Source organism: Drosophila bipectinata, chromosome 3R (assembly GCF_030179905.1).
Source record: "Drosophila bipectinata strain 14024-0381.07 chromosome 3R, DbipHiC1v2, whole genome shotgun sequence".
Lineage (NCBI taxonomy): Eukaryota > Metazoa > Arthropoda > Insecta > Diptera > Drosophilidae > Drosophila > Drosophila bipectinata.
The window spans coordinates 3,664,103-3,676,123 of NC_091739.1; the positions used below are offsets into that span (position 1 = coordinate 3,664,103).

The window sequence follows — 12,021 nt, forward strand, 5'->3', positions numbered from 1 at the left end:
TTAATTTTAACCTTAAACCTTTTTTATTAAACCTATTTATTATTAACTTTTTTAATCATTTTTCACCAATTGTAACCCCATGAATAGTCAAGTTCCATAAATTTTATCCTCAAACTTCTCTCTTAAAATGTATCGTGTTAGGCATAACTTGTTTTGATTTTGAAAATATTCAAATAATTGAACATATCCCCCTATCTATATAAAGACAATAAAAACACGCATTTCGACATATCGATGTCACAACGATAGGAGCCACTTGGTCAGCAAAAAGCACTGCATATAAGAGACAAAACACGTTGTGCGATCAGCGTTCGATGACTTCGATTTGCTGGACACGATCGAGACAAAGTCGCTTACTTTCGCTTGGTCATGAATATTAAAGACATTAAGTAGGAACAATAAGGAACAAGCCAGGAACAGGGACAAACTAAGAATCGAATTCGGAATCAGAACCAAGACCTCGCCGTAGGGGGATATGTATTTCCTGCACCCTACACTTGATACTCTATGGCTTTATGGGGGAACTGAACGTTTTTTTCTCGATTTTTGGTTAACTTGTGAAAATGTCCGATCATGTCAAAAGCGTCAACAATACGAAAAGGAGTGCTGGACGGGTGGCAGGGTGGGGAAAAAGGATTTCGTGTCGTTTTGTCATCGCATGTTCGCCTGCCTTCCTCCCCGGCAAATGAAAACGTGAGCCGGAGTCTTTGTGGTCTGCTCTCGGCCTGGCTGCTTATAAATATGCATTTCTCGATGTTTTCCTTTTTATTTCATTTTTTGCCTGTTTTATATGGTTGCCATATAATTTAGCTAAAGCGAAAACCAATAAACAATGGCTCCGATCCACAGCCATCCGAACCGAAGCCAAGTAGAGGCAACTGAAGTTGCAATTTTGCTGTCATCGGAACGCCAAACGAAGACGCGCCAGATGCCATCAAATACTTCAGACCCCGGGACTTCAGACCTGCGGCGTTACATCAGGCGCAGATGGAAGCCTGAAGCTGGGCGATCGTTTTTGATTTGAACTTTCATCGGCCCGATGACCACTCGAGAAAGAGCATCAAGTGCTTGAAGCTCCCTCTTGGGAGTGGGAATCGATTGGGTTGGCAAATATACAGTTCAAGAAAAATATACATAGTGTATGGAAATTATTGTCCAATGTTGAAAAAAACTTGTATGGAACACCAATCTTTATAAAGCTATAATCTTTTAAAATAAAATCATTTTGGTCAGTACATGCAAAGATTATACAGTACATAAGTCCAAACTAGTGACTAATGTTTTCGAATCCCAAGGTAACAATTATTTCCCTCAGTGTTACCTTATTTATGGGATGGGCATCTTCTCGCAGCGCTTTCCTTTCTTGTCGAATGCTACATTTAAATCGTCATAATTCAAATTGCTGTTAACGTTTTACATAAGTACACCTATCTGGTACGGGCAGCGATCCCAATCATTAGGCAAAGAAACGCTTTTGATTTTGCCTGATTATTAATGATTTCCGTTCGATTTATCACACGATCGATGGTCGTATAGTGCAAGGTCATCAAAGGAACGTGTTGATTACCAGCACCCCGTAATAACAACAATAAAATAATAGGCTGCGGGGCAGCAAAGGGCCAGGTGAGGGCTGGACAACCCGCGGTTCCTCAGAGCCCATTTCTTTTTGATGGATTGCGGCCCAGACTGTATGTGTACTCGTATATATCCCCAAAACCAATCTGTTTCTCGTGTACAATGAAATTTGTTTGCTAACAATGTGCGCCAGCCAGAAACGAAACATTTCGTTTATTCACAACAGTTCCCGGGCGTTAAATTGAGCAGCATTTTTATGATGATTCATTGCTATTTAATTCCCGATTTTAATGCTTTAAATGAACTTATAATTTAGGATCAGCCTCGCTCTAATATCCGTCCATTTATCCGGCTCGGATTCCTCCGCTTTCCTGCCTGCCGAATATATTTATAATTTATATGTTCCAATTTGGTTACAATGCCACTGAGATCCGAGTGGGGCTGCAAATATGTAATCCAACACTAATTGGGAGCTCATGAGGCGTCTGCGTCTTCTAATGGCGAACGAATGTTGCAAATGCCGCAGACAATGCCTGGCTAAAAATGAAACTCGTTAAATATTTATGAGGAGCACGAGCATCGCCGGAGCCCGACCCGATCCGGCCAGATGTGTAGGCCATAATTGTGCACAGATTTTGATTTGGCGTTGGAGCCGCTGAAGCCGTTGATGCCGTCGAAGCCGATGCTGGCCAAAAGCCCAGCCCCAGCTGCTGTTGCTACTAGCTTCTAGCTTCCAGTTGCACTAGCAGATGCAGTTGCAGTTGAAGTTTCAGCCCTGACTCGGCTTGCCTTGCCCATGGCCATAATATACACTCTGTCCGGCTCGCACATAGCTGTAAATAAAAAAATAAAAAAAATAAAATAATAAGGACTTTAAGACACTTCTTCTGAAAGTGTTAATCTCTGTAACATTTTAAAAACTCTGCAAAAAAAACTATTAAGCTTAGTATTTTCGTTATATTCAAAGTTTCCATTACAGTATGTTGTATTATGTTTTTTATTGTAACTATAATTATCAGTCCTCTTTGAAAATATAAACTATTCTTCCATACAGCCTTTTTTCTGTTAAATATAAATAAAATCCAAAAAAGTGTCTTAAAAACATCTCCCATAAAAATAAAATCTTTCAACGACTTCCCCACAAAGTATTTGGCATACCCCCCTAATACTGGGTATTAAAAATAAGTGAAGCCAGCCCAGCCCGGCCAAAAGCAAAGTGGCGGTGGCCCATAGCTCTCGGCCATGCACGAAGCTGCAACACTTCAGCATCAGGCAGCATCTGAGGCTTAGCCCGAGGTTCACTCGCGTTGCGGGACAGAGCAGGACCACGGTCCGAGGTGGACCCGCACACAACCTGTTTCGTGGGAACATTACCTAGTCTGGCACTGGCTCTGGCTCAAATGCTGTTGGCCACATTGCCGACTCGGGCTGAGCTGACCATTGGGCCTCCGACTGGGAGTCAGAATCGTATCTGGAGTTGGAGTTGCAGTTTCAGTTAGACTCAGAGGCCGATGCTGATGGTGATGCTGAAGCTGAAGCTGAAACTGACTGACGGACTGGCCAACTGACGGACGGACTGGCGGACAAACGGCCAGACGAACTGACGGACTTCCCATTGTTGGTGTTGTTGGCTGCTCATAAATGGAACCTGTTAAATGAATGAAATAAAGTGTTATTTGCTCGACTCACAAATGTTTCTTGGGAGCCTCTTTGGGTTCTTTGGATTATGAGGTACAGAATGTGGATGACAACGTGAAATGTTTACGAATTCTTTAGAGATAAAAAGTTGGAGAGAATTGGTCTGGGTGATATATGTACATTATATTTAACCCTGAATTAAAGAAGCAAATAAAATTAAGAAAATTATGGTATTTATAATAAATGCTTTGTTGTATCAGCTATAAAATATAAGAATGAATCTACCTTAAAAAAATATAAAATCATTACTCTAATTTTAAGATTAATATATATCTTAAAAAATGTATCATCATTAAAAACATATTTTGAATAGAGAAGCCAATTTAAAATTTTTTTATAATACTTGAAAATTAAAACCTTAAATTTTTTTATAAAATATTTAAGGAGATATATCACGATTCCATCTCTAAAGTAAACATGCCAAGGCAAAGTTTTATAACTCATGTATGTGTTTGCCATGCTCTGGTTCTTGGACTTTGGGAGCTTTATTTTTTCACGAAGACCCAAGCGGGATCCGTAAGAAGTTTAATTTCATTATTTTTTTTTATTTTTGTTGTAGGTACTCCTGCCGATCTTCTTCCCGAGACTGGCTTTGGAGCCCCGCCCTGCCCCGTGAGTGTCAGTGACTTGTAAATTTTTTGGTTGGTTACTGCCGCGTTTTTTGTTATTGTTTGTGTTTACCTACAGTAGTTGTGGCCTGCATGTTTTTTTGTTACCTTTCGAGTTGGTCCTCAAGTGGAGTTTTATTTTTAACTTAATTTCTTGCCGGCCAAGATTCCTCGTTGCCCTCCACTCGCCAAAAAACCAAAAAAAAATGGTCCGGCGTATGTGTAATTCATATTTCAGTGTACACGAGCCCCGTACATACATAATTCGCAGCTTTTGGGCCGTACCATATAATTTGTGGCAAAAGCGGTAACAACAACGGCCAAAAGAGCAGCAAATTGTGCCCATGTTTATCCCCTCGGAGACGCATTATATGTATATATTGTACATTTATCCAACAACAGCGCGGTACAAATGTGCGGGCTTTACATCATTTAAAGTCGCTCCGCAGACGTTTATTATTTCGCGAGATTTACATTTTATTGTATATGTTTTAATTTAAATTTATAACTTGTTGCTCTGGCCCATCTGGCTCCACGACCGCCGTTAAACGTGGCCTTAATTCGACAATTTAATTTGGGTTTATGCCGCCTTAATAAGGGGAGCCATAATCTCGAGTCTCGCCAGTAAAGGGCGCATTCTGTTTGACTTATGTGAAATGAGGAAGCTCGGCTTTAAGGGGGCGTGGCCCGACGGCTTTAGCTCTGCAATTTTCAAGATTTTTCCTCATTTTGTTTTTGTTTGCCTTTTTGCAGAGAGCATTTGCATTTGATTGGAAGTTAATTCCGGTTTTTGGGCTCAGATATTCGGGTCAAAGATATTGAATTTTGGATTAAAAAAACTAATGAGAGTCATCAAGGAAGAAAGCTTTTTTTATGTCTTAAGATTTTAGTGCTTTAAGTAATGTATTTTTAAAGGCTACTGCTTCCGGCGGGTATTTTTTTATGAACAAATGTTATTTTTTTTAGAAACCGTATAACCATACATGTACTTATATCGTTCAAATATCTACAAACCCCCAATCCATGAAAAACGTAATTTTACAATTTTTCACGCCTTCTAATCGATACAAGAATAGTTTATTCTAAATTCATAATTAATATACATATAAGAATAAGAACAACCCGTACGATTTAAATCTCCCTTCGATTCGGTTCGAGACAAAGGGTCTAAAGGGCGCCAAACATTTTAGTTCCACTCGGAGCCAGACAAGGTTATAACACAAATATGCCTCTAAAATTTCGAAGCCAACTAAGATGTTAGATGATGAGTAATGTCGGGCCGTTTACATTTCGTTCCCATGAAGAAAAATATTTAATTTGATTGCGGTTTTTATGTCTTCATTAGCAAAATGCTACGAAGGTAATAAATTAGAGATTTTGGCTAGGAGGCCCGCTGGAGAGAGAGGGTTTGGCCAAGAGACTGTTTTGGGTTACCGCTTGAATATTGGTCTTGTATTTCCTATTATTTCTAGTGTGTTTGACTCTGTAATGTGCGGCCCATGTGGACTAGCCGGCCCATGAAGATTAACGCTTGATTAATGAACTCGATTATTCATAATTTGTTGTTGCCAGCGGCTCCTTACAAATAATTGAAACATTTTGCGGCTGCGCAGCGCACATTCAATGCTAATGCAACTTCGATTTCAAGATCATTAAGCGCTACATGGACATGTACATGCGCTTCCTTTGGATGCCATTATTGATGATGAAACAAAAAGAAGAAATAAATAAATAAGAAGCGAACCAAAGAAATGCACACAATCCGAGGGGCACGCACCTGTGTGCGTGTTAGCTGCACATTTGAGGTACGCAACTCGTCAATCAGATGACCATGTGCAACCGGTTTGTGCTCCACTTCCAGTTAACTCTTCCCTGGATTGATCCACAGACGAGATACTCTCGGCCAAGGGCTAGATCAGCTAGGCTAGGCTCTTTGAATCAGGAAGATTACGATGACTTTGAGGATTTATTTTCATGTATACGATCTGAAAAATAGAACCATATTTGAAAAAGCTTTAACTTGGTTTAAATAACATTTTATCGAATTCAATTGGTATATTTTTAAGAAACAGTAATTTCTGTTGGTATTTGGGGATCTTTTTGAAAGGTAAAGGAATAGTATCTATTTTTATTTTATGAAATATTAATAAAGAATTAAGCCATTAATAAAATGTAAATAGTTTATGACAAAATAAAATATTAGCTTAAAAGTTCTAAGTATATTTAAAAGATAAAAGAAAGCAGACAGATTTTAGATTAAACTAAAACCACTTGAAGAACCATTAATTCCGAAAGCATATTCAAAGTTCTTCTAATGAAAATGATCCAATCTGTTGTGGGCACTTTTTCTTTCATGTCTAGTTTTTATATTTATTTTTTACTTTATCATCTAAGCATGTGTTGATTTTTCCCTGGCAGAGCGGCAGCGCTTTTCCAACTGTCAACGGCGCACAGCCGTCGCCTCGAATGATTTGCAGATTCTGTTTGACAGTTGGGCCGGTTTTTCATTAATGAACATGAGCCCCAGCGGACTGACCAGAGCGGAGGGGATGCGACTAGAAGAGGAACACACGCACTGCATCCATCGGTGGCTGGGTTTGTTTTGATTTATGGCCAAGAAGGAATCGGTTCTGGGCGGGAGCCAAAAGGGGTTGGATGCAGCCAATGAAGCGATGAATATTTTTTGTCAGGGCTCTGGGACGCTTCAGCTCAGCTCGGCTCGGTTCGATTCGGTTCTGTTTCATTTCGTTTCGGTTTCGGTTTTGGGGTCCCAGCAATGCTCCCCCAGCAGCCCTAATGAAGATAATTTATTATGCGGTGCCGTTTAATTAAAATCAGATAACCAAGAACCAGCGATCGCTGTCTGGTCAGATGTGCTCAACCTCAACTCAACTCACCTCAACTCAGCTCCTTCAAAATGCATACGAAGTTTCGGCATTCCCAGACTGGGAAGTTAAAGTAGACCCCTTGCTTGAAATGAACTGATATGGTACAGATTAAACTCAATAAAATGAACTTTAGAACTTTAAAGTTTATTTTAAATGAGATAAAAGCTCCTTTAAAATGATTTAATTAATTATGTTCCTATTGTTCCTTATTAATTAGAAAAAGCATGGCATCTAAAATTTCATACCATTTTTAATTAAAGGAGCTCGACTGTTCTTAATTTCCCAGTCACAGGGCCAGACGTAAAGATTTCGCGTTAAGTTCAACAACTCTAAAGCGGCAACAAAGTTGTTGCGGTCAACGTGGTTGTCGTTGTGGTTGTCGTTGAAATCATCGAAATGGTCGAACGTCGCCGGTGGCAGCTGCCGAACTGCTGGGTCCCCGGAATCATGATTGGTATTGGTTCTTTATCAGGATCTTGTTTGGGCCATCTCGGTGCTTTGTTGATTTTGACTTTTAATGCGCCATTACTTTTGTGGGTCCAGGCAGGCCGCGGCCTTCCCTTTGGCTTATCAGAAAGATCAGGCAGAGTTTCACTTTTTTTAACCTCAGTATTCCTTAGGCCTTGTCTTAGTCATCGCTGTCGTTGCATTTGATATGCAAATTAATGGTACTGAGAAGGGGTATTAGTTAAAATACAAATAAATAGATTCTAATTTAATTTGTTTCTTTAATATATTCATTGTCATCTATTCATAAATCCAATTTAATATAAAAGGTGATGAACCTAACTAAGATATTGGTTACAAATTCAAAGGTACATCTGCGCAAGTTTTAAAATAATATTGCCTTAAATAAAGAACAACTCTAAAACAAAATTTTTAAACAGTAAATTCCATATATTTTGAGTCATATGTCTTTTTTGAAATTCTTCTTAAAAAATATACAATTTTAAGGATTCATGTTTTTTTTTTTGAGTTTTGTAACCTATAATGTAATTTATCGTTTCTTTAAATATTCCCAGGTCCAAGAAAATTAGTCACTAGCCAAACTGACAGTTTTGTTAAAATATTACTTAAAATCCAAACACAAGGTAAATCTGTGGCGCCCCTTTTTGGCATATTCGTGGCGTTTTTTTGCGGTCTGGGTTTGTGGTTTCTCGATTTCCGCTAAAGTGGGCGGAGCACACATCTAAGTCTAACAAGTTTTTAAGAGACAGCTTGGCTCCGAAAGCCAAGAGATCGCCTATTTAAGAGCACACAAGAAGAGAAAAGTCAACAGAGACTTTGTGAAATAAAAGCCAAGAGGTTGAAGATCTTACCTCTCTTGGGAGGCCGAAAAGTGCGCGTAATTAAAGCTGGCTTTGAATCCAGCCGCAAATCAATCATTTGGGCAGGTGCAACCATGGTTTGAGAGTCACTGGATCGCCAGCAAGTTTCCATATGTGTTAAGCCTTGTGTGTTATGCTCCATGTTGTGCACTATGTAGTGCTGTCATAAATCAAGGCAAAGAGTGTGAAATTTTTTCGCCATCTGGCCCGACTTGGCCAGGCCAAGCTTCATTAATATTTGCTAGCCGTGTTCAATGTGTGACGGTTAGTCGGCATTTTTAACCATTTATGACTTAATTTCAATTATACGAATTTGGCCAAAAATATTTGTTGACACTTTGCAGGCAATTAAAATGGCAACACGTGCAACCTGCCAACACCAGCATCAAATATTTCTGTTGCTGGGAAATGGTTCAAGAGTTAAAGTTCGATGGCCTAGCTTAATAATGATTTGAGAAAAACAAAACAGCTAAAAATGCTAAAATGCTAATTTTGACTTTGTATAAACATAACCATTCCTTCTACGGAAAAATTATAAATAAATTCACAAAAAGAAACTTTATCAGTATTGATCTTGATCTAATGATCAGAAAGAATAGCAGGATTAAAAATTCCAATATTATTGTAAAAACGAATATGTTCTAATGGTGGTGAATGTTATAATTCAATAGTATAGTTCCACAATACGAATAAACCACGCCGTAATGATTGAAAATCAAATAAACTATGGCACAACCTTTTAAAATTAAAAAAAAAATGCTAAAATGTATTATTCCATGTTAAAAAAAATTGTTATTTATTATTACATTGACCTCCAACAATATAGTAAATAAATGATTGGAAACATAGTCATTGTATGAGGTTCAATGTCCTACAATTAATCTATTTAATTCAAAAAGTATAGCAGCATTAAGGTTTCAATATTTTTGTAACAACTTAGATATATATTCCAGTAAATGTTAAATTTGTTAAAAATCTAATAAATTAACTTATCCTACGCTCCGCTGTAACACTTGAAGCTCAAATTATAAATTCAAAAATTATCAAAATTATTTGTCGATGATGTACACATTTTTTTTATTTTGACTATTTTAGAGACCTTCAACAAGATTATTAAAAAAACAGTTTTAACATAGTCATCGAGTGGGGATCAAAGACATAAAATGTATCTTTTACGTAAAGTCTTAAATAATACGTTCAAATGGGTCAATTATTAAGTATTTATAGCTTTAATTACATATGTATATCTTACTACTATCTTGAGACTTTATGAAGCAAAATCGTAACCATACATAAAACCGAATGACTTAGGACACAAACATTTCAAAAAGAAATCTTTTTTAAATACATTTCTGTTTTGTTCGATATTGTATAAAATTGATATTTATAGAAACGCCCAACATTTTTAAAAACTGATCTTCCACTATATGAAACTCAACTTCATAAATTATGTATTAGAATCTATACTATAGATTCTATAGCATGGCTAATAACCATAATTAACTGGATATATCAAGTACTATGCCACAGCCACTTGACATACATTTATTGCTGTTCTTGTGCCCAATCTGTCGGGTGCCGCACCTTGCGGAATATCTTGGATCCCAGAGCAAGGTGCCAAGCTGGCAAGACTGGCGGGCAGGTCGAACAACGCCCCAAGAAGCCCTCGACCCGAGAGCCGGTGGCATCGATTTTAGAAAGTTCGCCGAGCATTAAAACGGTAAAGCCGCTGCCGCAGACGAAGCCTTTTCCTTTTGGCCACCGCGACAGGAGCGGAAAAGCAAAATTCAAGCCCGAAATCCAAAGCCTATATATAACTCGATGGCTGCAGAGGCAACCGCATAAATTTCATTGCAGACATTTGGCCTTTTATTAATTGTTTGACGGCGCCCGTGCCCATGAAGCGGGACATCACCCCTCCCACCCACCTGCCGCCTTCCGTCAACCGCCTCACCTGGAAAGAACTCAAGCGGCAGCACCAGCAGCATCGGGAGCAGCAACTGCATTTTCCTCTCTCAGGCCGCGCTCTGGGCGTGATGAGAAATTTAATATTGGCAAACGGATAAAACCGCCAGATAATTATACATTTTGAGTGGCCAAAGCTGCAGTCGGAGTCCGAGGAGACTTTGTGCAGGCAGCAGTTTTGGCTTCAGACTCGGATCGGGCTCAGCAGTTCATGCGCCTCATGATAGTATAAGATTTCATTTCATTAAAGTGCATCACGACGGACGCCGGACGATGGACGGCAGGCGGAATCAATGAGCAGCGGCTGCATAGTTTCCCCTGGCCCTCCCAGCGCAGATCCGCCTCCTCGTGCCCACTATCGCCAATCCAATCCCATTCCCTGCTAGGCAGCTACCAGGTAAATGCACTTGGCAAAATATATTGCAAGAATTTAATCCTTCAGGGCAAATATCAGCATAAATCATAATGCTTCGGTATAAATATTTTCAACCATGGCTTTCCTCATATTATTTTTTACAGTGCACGTACCTTGCTTACTTTTCTTCTTATTGGCAGATTACGACGGCGGGGTGGCCGGTACAAACCTGGGCAACTTATAATCAAATCCGATCAAAAATTTCATTATTGCTCCACAGCAGCAGCAGCAGCAGCCGCAACCTCAGTCGTCGCAGCAGCAGCAACAACAACAAGAAAAACCATAACTGTTTTACAGGTAATTTCGTTGTTGTTGTTATGATTGTTGCTGGCTGCACTTAATTTTCGCATGCGCACTGGAAACCAAGCCGGGCTCAGCTCTTGATCGCGATTTCTTGATCTTCCGTCTTCCCATCCCAAGCCACCCAGTTCCTACCCCTGCCCCAACACCATCTTCCTCCCAAAACCCCCTGAGGGGGCTAACTTTTCGCTCCCGTTCGTGTACAGACGCCATTTTGTAAAGCCGGAGTTCTCAGAGCGATAGCCACCAGTGGAGGTCAGTTGGGTGCGCAGGAATAGAAAGAAGCCAGAGCTTTGATTTGAAATGGCAATCTGTGGCCTATCGCCGCCGTTGCTCCGGCAGCACATAAATTGGGACGTGATTATGAAATAATTGCAATTCTGTACTTTGGACTTGTGCAATTGGCCAAAAGGTAAAATCAAAGGTAAAGGAACAGAGAAAAAAATATTTTAGAACACATATTAAATAAATACCAAGTTTGAAGCAGACTACTTAAACACCTTATAAAAATAACACTAATCTTTCTATAGAATTTGAGACATTTATGAATTAATACATATATGTGACTATACGTGAGACTATAATTTTTCCTTGTGTCAACGCAATCGGTGGACTCTCCTAGCTTGGATTCCGCACCTTGGGGAGCAAAAAGAACCACCTCAAACGAGAGCAGGTGACAGGCGACCGATGGGTTGCATCTAGCTGTGCTTTGAGGAAGCTTAGAAACCTCAGAATCAACAGCCATAAGTCTAAGCCGCCACGAAACTGCCGCCAGACAAATCAAACGAATTCGCTGTGGGACACCCAGCAGCCATTAAATTAACGCATAAGAAAACCGCTTTCATTCATTAAAAGTGCGGTTCCTCAATCAATTTTTATGCCTTATCTCAGGAAACGACAGAATCAAATAATCCATTAAAAATCATTTTTCTCACTACTTGAATTAAAAATTCCGAACTGGGTTAACTCTATAAAGGTTCTTCTTACCATAATTATTCATCTAAATAGCACTATCTTTCCGTAAAACTATAACTTAATCTTATCTTAGCGTTTGTTTGGCCATAGCTTCATGGCCTTATTATTCATGACCTTATGACTAATCTAATTTAATCTAAATGAGTTTATAGTTTCTCTGATAAATCATGAGATTCAGAAAAATTTTGCCCAAAATTTCTCACCTTTCAATAGACCCTTCGATTTCCATTACTTAATGGCTTTCAAGGAAATACACGCTTGTCCCTCTA

General features: G+C 39.2%; 1 long non-coding RNA gene across 1 annotated transcript; it reads right to left on the reverse strand.

The window, feature by feature from the left end:
• Positions 1–1,689: 1,689 nt before the first annotated feature.
• Positions 1,690–5,956, reverse strand: LOC138926638 (uncharacterized). The gene is made up of 3 exons (XR_011443225.1): positions 5,659–5,956; positions 5,010–5,565; positions 1,690–2,408 (listed from the first exon to the last, which is right to left on the reverse strand). It is a non-coding gene; the product is annotated as an uncharacterized lncRNA (long non-coding RNA).
• Positions 5,957–12,021: the final 6,065 nt, after the last annotated feature.